We start from the raw sequence: 9,198 nt of genomic DNA on the forward strand, positions 1-9,198 counted from the left end.
GCATTTGTATAGCGCCATTAACATAGTGACACCTCCAGTCAGAGTCATACAGCACTGAAACAAACCCAACCAGTCCACGCCAACCATAATCCCAAACTAAACTAGTCCCACCTGTCTGGGCTTGCCCCCTAGCCCTCCAAACATTTCTTATTCATTTACTCATCCAAATGTCTTTTAAATGTTGTAACTGTACCCACATCCACCACTTCCTCTGGAAGCTCATTCCACACATGAGCCAGAATGCAAACAAACAAAGCATGCACCCAATGATTCACAGGCTCAATGCAAGAGGTAACTGTTAAGGAGTGGCTTAAAGGAGAGAGAGAGAGAGATGATCGTGGGAGGACACAGGAAGGGAGTTCAGCATTAACTTGTGTGATGGATGTTTTAATGGCAAATAAATTCCAACCACATTAACTTGGGTTGAATGTTACAGATTGGCACATTGCAAGGATCAGGGCTAAGTGAACGAGGCTGGGTCATTAAGTATATTTAAGACTGAGATCATCAGATTTTTAATCAGGAAGAGAATCAAGGGTTATGGAGAAAAGGCAGGAAAATGGAGTTGAAGATTATCCGATCAGCCATGATCTCACTGAATGGTGGAGCAGCCTCAATGGGCTGAATGGCCTATTTCAGCTCTTACATCTTGTGTACTGAGGGATGCATCAAAGCTTGGGGTAGCCACCACAAGGTTTCAATGGGGACAGGCTATGGTCTATGGCCTTTTGTCCACTGTATACTGAGGGACTGGGAACTGTCATACCCCTCAGGCTGTGTGCTTGACATGGAATTTTCATTGCGAGCATGAAGAATATTGAAATTCTACTGAGACATCTCAGCGTCCAACACACCGAATGGAGAGAAGTTAAAACTTATTGCACTTCCAGTAATTTTGTGGTGTAGCTTTGCAAATTTTACGAGTAAAGTATATTTTTTGGGAAACAAGTTGAATTCAATGTCCGAAGTTGCTTTCCTCCTCATTACTTCAGAACAGAAAATGATGTCATCATAGCCTTACCAGACCATTGGCATGCTCCCTCATTAGTGAGAGAGAGACACGGCCAGTGGTGGTTTAACCTGTGGGTCACCACGCCTCAGGTGATGGGAGAAGTTGATAAGGAGGGTTCTTCATGGTAACCTCAGACAATGCAGCAATTTAAACCACACCGTTAGCATCACAATCCAGCTGTCCAACCAACCAAGCTAAATTGACCCCCAATTACTTGAGAAGCATTTTCCCGTCACACTCAGGAGAAAAAGCATGAAACAAAAAAAGAGTAAACTTGCCGGATCGTTGCAAATTAACACAGAAGATTTCTTTCTGTTGCCCATACTTATTCAGAACAAAGTTGGATGACACCAGGAAATAATTAACAAAGACTTTTCTTCCCAAAGCATGATTTCCCTGGTATTAATTAATACCCAGTCTGTCTAAATCAATCCAGACAGTCTTTGCCCAATAGTGATGGCTTGATTTTCCATCAATTTGCTTTCTGTTGCCTTCTGACTCAAATGTTTGCTGTCGATGAAATCTCAAGCATTCGTTGGGCGTGAGATAAGAACTTCAACCCCGTTCTCATTTTTGAAACTCCTGGGTGAGTTTTGTCAATTAACGTTTCTTTGGAAAGTAAGAATTAGAAGGTGATGGGGCGAGGTCTCTTCTGCTTGGGGTCTCCAATCAGTGATAGGCTTCAACCATCTCTGTGGCAGATAGGACAAGGACAGCCAGTCCCAAATCTGCTGGGGCCAGAACAGGGATTAAACGCTGTGCTGTGAGCAACAATCAGATCTACACCATTCTTCCAACCAATCCTGTCTACACCCAAAAAAAAAGACAATGTTGTTATGGGAACACACTCCCTTACAAGCCTGGAGTTCTGGATAAACTACAATCAGGAAAACAAAGGGAGCAATGAGGAGCATTTACATAGCATCTTTAGCAACAAAAAACATCCGAAGACCAGAGTGTTACCAATCTAAGCATGCACCAAAATGTTCACAGGTTCAATAAAAGAGGTAGAAGATCGAGGAAACGTATGAACTATCAGTTAATCTCACTCACAGCAATGGATGTAGGTACCTCTGGCAAGGCCAGCATTTGTTACCCATAAGACATAGGAGCAGAAATTAGGCCATTCAGCCCATCGAGTCTGCTCCGCCATTCAATCATAGCTGATAAGTGTCTCAACTTCATTCTCCTGCCTTCTCCCTGTAATCTTTGATCTCCTTGATAATCAAGAACCTATCTATCTCAGTCTTACTCAATGACCTGGCCTCCACAGCCTTCTGTGGCAATGAATTCCACAGACTCACCATCCTTTGGCTGAAGAAGTTTCTTCTTATCCTCTGTTCTAAAGGGTCTTCCCTTTACTCTAAGGCTGTGCCCTCGGGTCCTAGTCTCTCCTGCTAATGGAAGCATCTTCCCAACATCCACTCTGTCCAGGCTGTTCAGTATTCTGTAAGTTTTGATTAGATCCCCCCTCATCCTTCTAAACTCCATCGTATATTGACCCAGACGCCTCAAACGTTCCTCATATGTTAAGCCTTTCATTCCTAGGGTCATTCTCATGAACCTCCTCTGGACCTGCTCCAGCTGTTAAGAGTCAACCCCACTACTGTGGATCTGGAGTCACATATAGGCCAGACCAGGTAAGGGTGGAAGATTTCCCTCTGTAAAGGGCACCAGATGGGTTTTTAGAACAATCAGCAACAGTGCCATGGGAGCATCTTTTTCTAAATTCAAATATTACCATCAGCTACGGTAGGATTTGAGCTCTAGAACATTAACCTGACCCTGTGGCTTACTAATACAGCAAGACCAGCAAGTACCTCCCCACTTGCCTCTTTACTGCTCTCTGAAATGGCCCAAAAAAATCACTCAGTCCAAGGGCAGTTAGGGAGCAGCACTAGGCCATTCAATGACACCCACATCCCATAAACAAAATTAAAAAAAAAACACAATACAGCTCAGTGGAGGTGGGGGAAGGAGTGTTTAAAATTAGGGGCGAATTGTCCTTTGAGGCTTCATAAACAAGAAGACGCAGGTTCGCCTCTGGGAGCTGCCTGTTCTGTAACACACACAAGGAGAAAGTAACGGGGGGAAACTCAAATGGTAGCTCCCCCAAGGCCACTTTGATCATCCCCACCGCACCCCCCCTCAAAATGGTAGCTCCCAAGGCCACTTTGATAATCACCACCCCACCAAATGGTAGCTCCCAAGGCCACTTTGATCATCCCCACCCCCCCAAATGGTAGCTCCCAAGGCCACTTTGATCATCCCCACCCCCCCAAAAAACCAGAGTCATCAATTCATACAGCATGGAAACAGACCCTTCGGTCCAACCAGTTGATGCCAACCATAATCCCCAAAACTAAACTAGTCCCACCTGCCTGCACTTGGTCTATACTCCTCCAAATATTTCTTATTCATGGACTTACCCAAATGTCTTTTAAACATTAAGGTCACCACTCAACCCCCTACGCTCCAGTGAAAAAAAAGTCCCAGCCTATCCAACTTCTCCTTACAACTCAAACTTTGATCTGAGTTGAATTCTTATGCAGATTTTTGTCCTTCATCTCTATGGCAGAAGCATGTTTTCTGGTCATTGGAGATTTGGACAGGGCTGCAGAATTCTCTCTCTCTCTGATCAGAAAAGTAACTTACCTTTACTCAGTAACGACCTGCTAGGCCCTTAATGATCCATACCACAGCATCTCTCCCCAGCTTCCAAAATTCCCGAGTCACGAATGGACAGGATCTCGCCACAGCCAATTGATAAAAACAGAAAGTTCTGGAAATACTCGGAAGGTCCGGCAGCTCAGGAGAGCGACAAACACGGTTAACCTGTGTGGTTGGCGGACTTTCGAAATGCAGAGGTACCATAAGAGTCATTGTCCAACCTCCTGCCAATTCCAGAAGGACTGTTTCCAATTCATTCTTGGGACCTGGGCACCACTGGTTGCTATGGTATTTGTTGCACATCCCCGGTTGTCCTGGAGAGGTTGGTGGTGATCCTGCCATCTTGAACCACTGCAGTCCATCTGCTGTACATTAGAAACGTAGAAAAAAGAGGCAGGAGTAGGCCATTCGGCCCTTCGAACCTGTTCCACCATTCAACATGATCGTGGCTGATCATCCAAATCACTGCCCAGTTCCTGCTTTCATTCCATACCCCTTGATGCATATAAAATCTAAAAATTCACCAACTTCTTTCTTAAATATATTCAGTGACTTGGCCCCCGCAGCCTCCTGTCGTCACAAATTCCACGGGTTCACCACTCTCTGAGTGAAGAAATGTTTCCTCATGTCAGTCCTAAATGGTCTACCCCACATCCTGAGACTGTTTCGAGACTCCCCATTCTGGGGAACAGTCCTCCCTGCACCTCGTCTGTCCAGCGTTGTTAGAATTCTATATGTTTCAGTTGGATCATTCTTCTAAAACCCTAGTGAGCACAGGCCTGGTCAAACCAACCTCTGCTCATTGGACAGTCATGCCATTCCCAGTATCAGCTTACTGAAACCCCGCTGCACTCCCTCCAAAGCAGGTCTGCCTTTCTTAGGGAGAGAGACCAAAACTATGCTAAGTACTCCAGGAGAGGTCTCAATGAGGCCCTGTATATTTGCAGTAAGATCCATTTGCAGCAAACATAAGCCTCTGGAGGAAGTTTGGAACTTACTCATCCATCCTGACACTATTTGCATAATAATTGGCTTTCCCAGTCGAGTTTGAAACGAAATAGAAAAAAGTGTAAAAATTTTGGGATTAGGAATCGATTTGGGATAAAAAGGTCTCTCAGTACAGACCAATGAGATAGAGGTTGGGTTGAGATCAGTCATTAATGGTGGAACAGGCTCAAAAGGCTGAATAGCCTATTTCTGCTCTTAGCCTTTATGTACAGCATTCTAGGTGTAGTTACAGGGTTGGAATGAGTCACTCTGCTCTCATGAGGAAAATGCTGACACTCTAAATTTCAGCTGGACCTCATAGAATGTGAGTCCCCTGATTGGGGCTGTTAATCTGGCCCAATCAGGGAGCCCTGGCTGACCGATAAGAACAGAAGTATCAGAGGTTCTGTACACTCTGAGAGCTGGCTCTGAAGTGTCAGTACTAAACTCAAGGATTGTCCACGTGTAAGTAAAAAGTGATTAGGTGACTGGATAGCAGCCTCTGCAGAGTTATTTCATACTTGATGTGACTTTCAATACAAGAGGTTCCCAGATAGTACAGATGTGGGATTGGTGTGCAGTTAGTGGGGCACAGTGGAGGCATGGACATGTTCTGGAGGGTCATTGTTAAAGGCGAATGGTCAGCTATGACTGAGCTCGCTGTTTGCTGCTGGAATGGAGCAGGTAAGGGAGTAAGCCTCATCGTCTTAGGCTGAGAGCGGATAGATTTTAAAAGGGACCTAAGGGGTAACTTTTTCACACAGAGGGTGGTGGGTGTATCTAATGAGCTGCCAGAGGAAGTGGTGGAGGCTGGTACAATGACAACATTTAAAAGGCATCTGGATGGGTACATGAATAGGAAGAGTTTAGAGGGATATGGGCCAAATTCTGGCAAATGGGACTGGATTAATATAGGATATCTGGTCGGCATGGACGAGTTAGACTAAAGGGTCTCTTTCTGTGCCGTACATCTCTATGACTCTATGACTCAATGTTGTGTGGACAATGACACTGTGGTGGTCATACACTGGCATCTCAGTTTGAGTCTGCTTTCATAGATTTTTCACCATCAGTTGCAATTAATGATAGTTCCCCATTGGGCTCCAGCGTGTCCTAGATAATATCCATGATTACCATTCAGAGATTGATTCTCGAAGCTCTGTAGCCTACTTGTAAAATGGCTCTACAATAAGTTCGACAGACATTTAATGGGGGTGTATGCATTATCGGCTTTGACCTCACTGCCACCTACTGTCATTTTTAAAAATTCAAACCCTAACCCACCCCCACTTCACTGGCACATGGTTAAAATGCAGTGTGCACCAAAAGGAAAAGGCAGAGAGATATCGTAGGGAGGTAGTGTGCGCCGATGTAAGATTTTTAATATAGATAGACGTTCACGTCTCATCAAATCTGATGCTTGATCCACAGACAGATGGGAGATTGCTATTGTATGCGTGGTGTGGGAAATCGGTGTTGCTGAACTGAAGGACGCATTGGATTAAGACAGTGCGTTGTCACCTTCAAAACACACGTGGATATATCGACACAGAAATCTTCCTCTAATCACCAAAAAGACCACTCTTCCCCAATTCTTTAATTACTTCAAATAAGTTTGTAGCATTAAGCTGTTTCTCACTGCTTTAAGTAAAGGACTCCATAAAGATGCTAATACACAAATTTTCAGTTGGAATTCTTTTCCATGTATTGTTGAAAATTCTTTTTTTCTCTCAGCCACTAATAAATATGCATGCTATCTCATTCTGTTCAGCTTTGATGTTGAGCATTCTGGTCCAGACTGGTGTCTCGTAATTGCAAAATCTGATTCCCATCAGTCAGGAAATTAAAATGCAGGTTTTGATTTCCGTCAATTTCCCACACTTTGATGATCTAACATGCTTCAGATAAGCGTTGAGGTTCTCCCCAGTAATTCCCAAACCAACAGGGGCAATCCATTATTCATTTGTGATAATTCACTCTCTTCAAGTTTACCTGTCTCCTCTCTCATCCTTTAAAACCCTCCCTCAAACTGACCTCTGTATTGAGGCTTTTGGTGACTCATGTTGAATGCAGCTCAGGGTTAAATTTGTTTGATATTGCAACACACTCCTGGCCACTCTTACACATTCTACTCTCTGTTACCTGTAACTCTTGGTAACCCAGCAGCAGGTCCTGTTCCCTTATCCCCTCTCCTCCAGCCCACCGACATACATTGGCTCCCAGTCCAAGCAACATCTTCAGTTTAAAATCCACCTGTTTGTCTTCAAATCCCTCTATGGCCTGACTCCCTCCCCTGTCTCCGAAACCACCTCCCAATCCTCCAAGATATCTGCAATCTTGTGCAATCCCAGTTTAAACTATTGTACAGTTGATAGCCATGCCTTTGGTAGTCTAGGCCCCGAATCTAGAATATTCTCCCCAGGAACCACTCTAATTCACATACCAGTGGGATTATCACTGGGCTGTTGATTCAGAGACCCAAGTAATGTTCTGGGGACCTGCGTTCAAATCTCGCCGTGGCAAATGGTAGAATTTGAATTCAGTAAAAATGAGGAATTAAGAGTCTAATGATGACCATGAATCCATTGTTGATTGTTGGAAAAACCCATCTGGTTAAAAGAAACTGCTATTTTTACGTGGTCGGGCCTATGTGTGACTCCGGACCCGCAGTAATATAATTGACTCTTAACTGCCCTCTGGGGTGGGCAATTAGGGATGAGCAGTAAATGCTTGCCTAACCAGTGACACCCTTATCCCACAAATGAATTTTAAAAATCCAGCCTTTAAGACATTTCTTAAAACTTACAACAAGCCCTTGACCTACATTCTTTGTGTGTGACTCAATGCCGTACTTTACTTTACAATGCTCCTGTGAGACACCCCTGGAATGTTTCATGTTAAGGATGCTACGTAACTGTAAGTTGTTACTAAAGTAATTGTGCATAACCTGAGTGTAGGAAATAACCTTGCATCTGTCAGCTCTGCTTAATCCACCAGATCAATATTAGGTCTCCATCATCTTCAGGTGGGAAAAGACAGGAGAGAGCAGTCACTTTGACTCTCCATTGATCCACATCGATCAACTGTAGCTGTGGAATTAAAGCCTCTGTATTGTCCTCTATTTCCAGTTGGACTGTCCTATCAGTGTCTGTTATGGTGCAGTGGTGGAGTCCCTATCTCTGAGCTAGGTGATCCAGGTTCAAGTCCCACTTGCTCCAGGGGTGTGCAATAACACCTCTGAACAGGTCAATTAGGAAAAGTAGGGAGAGAAATTTTCTAATCAACCTATTCAGAGATGTTAATACACACCTCTGGAGCAGATGGTGCTAACCTGGGCCCCCAGCTCAGGAATAGAGACACTGCCACTGCACCATTTCCTTGCCTTCTCTAGTGACCATAGTGCAAGTCCTCAAAGCACAAAACAGAAGCTGACGGTGTCATTTATAGCATTTTAGATCCTCTTTTCTCTCCTAAGAGTCATTCATCTCAAATATTAACATCGATTTCAGCTGTGAATAAACTGACCTAGTCAAAGGATGCAGAGAGAGAGCTGGAGGGAAGCTTGTACACCATTGGCACCAGCTCAGAAAAACCCACGTTCAATTTTTATATCTTACCTTTTCCATGGTACATTATTTGATGCTCACACCTCACTGGGTTAGTGCACTGAAAATCAAGGTCCCCTAATCCTAGAATCATCCCATAAATTAAAACATTTGAAAAGAAATACTTAAAATCCCCCAAAATCCCACTTGATTTTGAGGCCCAGGATGATAGAAAGCACAGACCAGGTTTCTTTCCTCAGATAATTAGATATTAGCAACAAGTAAACAATTAAATTAAGTTTAGTAAACTCTACAAATTGAAACCTCCCCTTCCAAATACATACACAGACAAACATAAACAGGGAAGCAAACACATCAGCAGAGGGACAGCTGGAGAGACTATCCTGTATTTTTTGTTTACAAGATCTGTTGGGCCAGTTCTTGTTGATCCAAAGGTTCCTTCTTGATCTTCCTTTTTTCCAGATGCTTCTGCTGGTTTGTAAGAAGCACAGCGCGGCGAGCTCACTTATGAAAGGCCTCTGGCTTATCCAATTCAAAATCACAACTTGCAACATCTGCTAAAGAAATTAAAAAAAAGGATTTTCTTCAGGTTTAAAGTGGCTTACTGCAGAGAACTGGAAGAGAGAGTTTCCTGGCTGCCATAGACCAGCTGTTTTCTCTTCTGTTCTGGTGAGCTTCTCTCAGTCTCGCTCACAGCCCAAGCTTGTCAGCTACCTAACAACCAAGCATGTGGTTTATTGGCAGTTGGAGGACTAGTCCACACCAGTCAGCTTCACCCATCAATAAGCTCTTAGCTCCAGTTCGTCTGCACATCACCAGATATAAAACTACACAAAAACAGTTCACAATGGATATCAAATTCCTTACTTTCAAAACATTCAGCCATGCTTACCAATCCCAGGCGTGTGTGTGTCTGTGTGTGTGTGTGTGTCTGTGTGTGTGTGTGTGTGTGTGTGTGTGTGT

The sequence above is a fragment of the Rhincodon typus genome, chromosome 9, assembly GCF_021869965.1.
Source record: "Rhincodon typus isolate 14 chromosome 9, sRhiTyp1.1, whole genome shotgun sequence".
NCBI lineage: Eukaryota > Metazoa > Chordata > Chondrichthyes > Orectolobiformes > Rhincodontidae > Rhincodon > Rhincodon typus.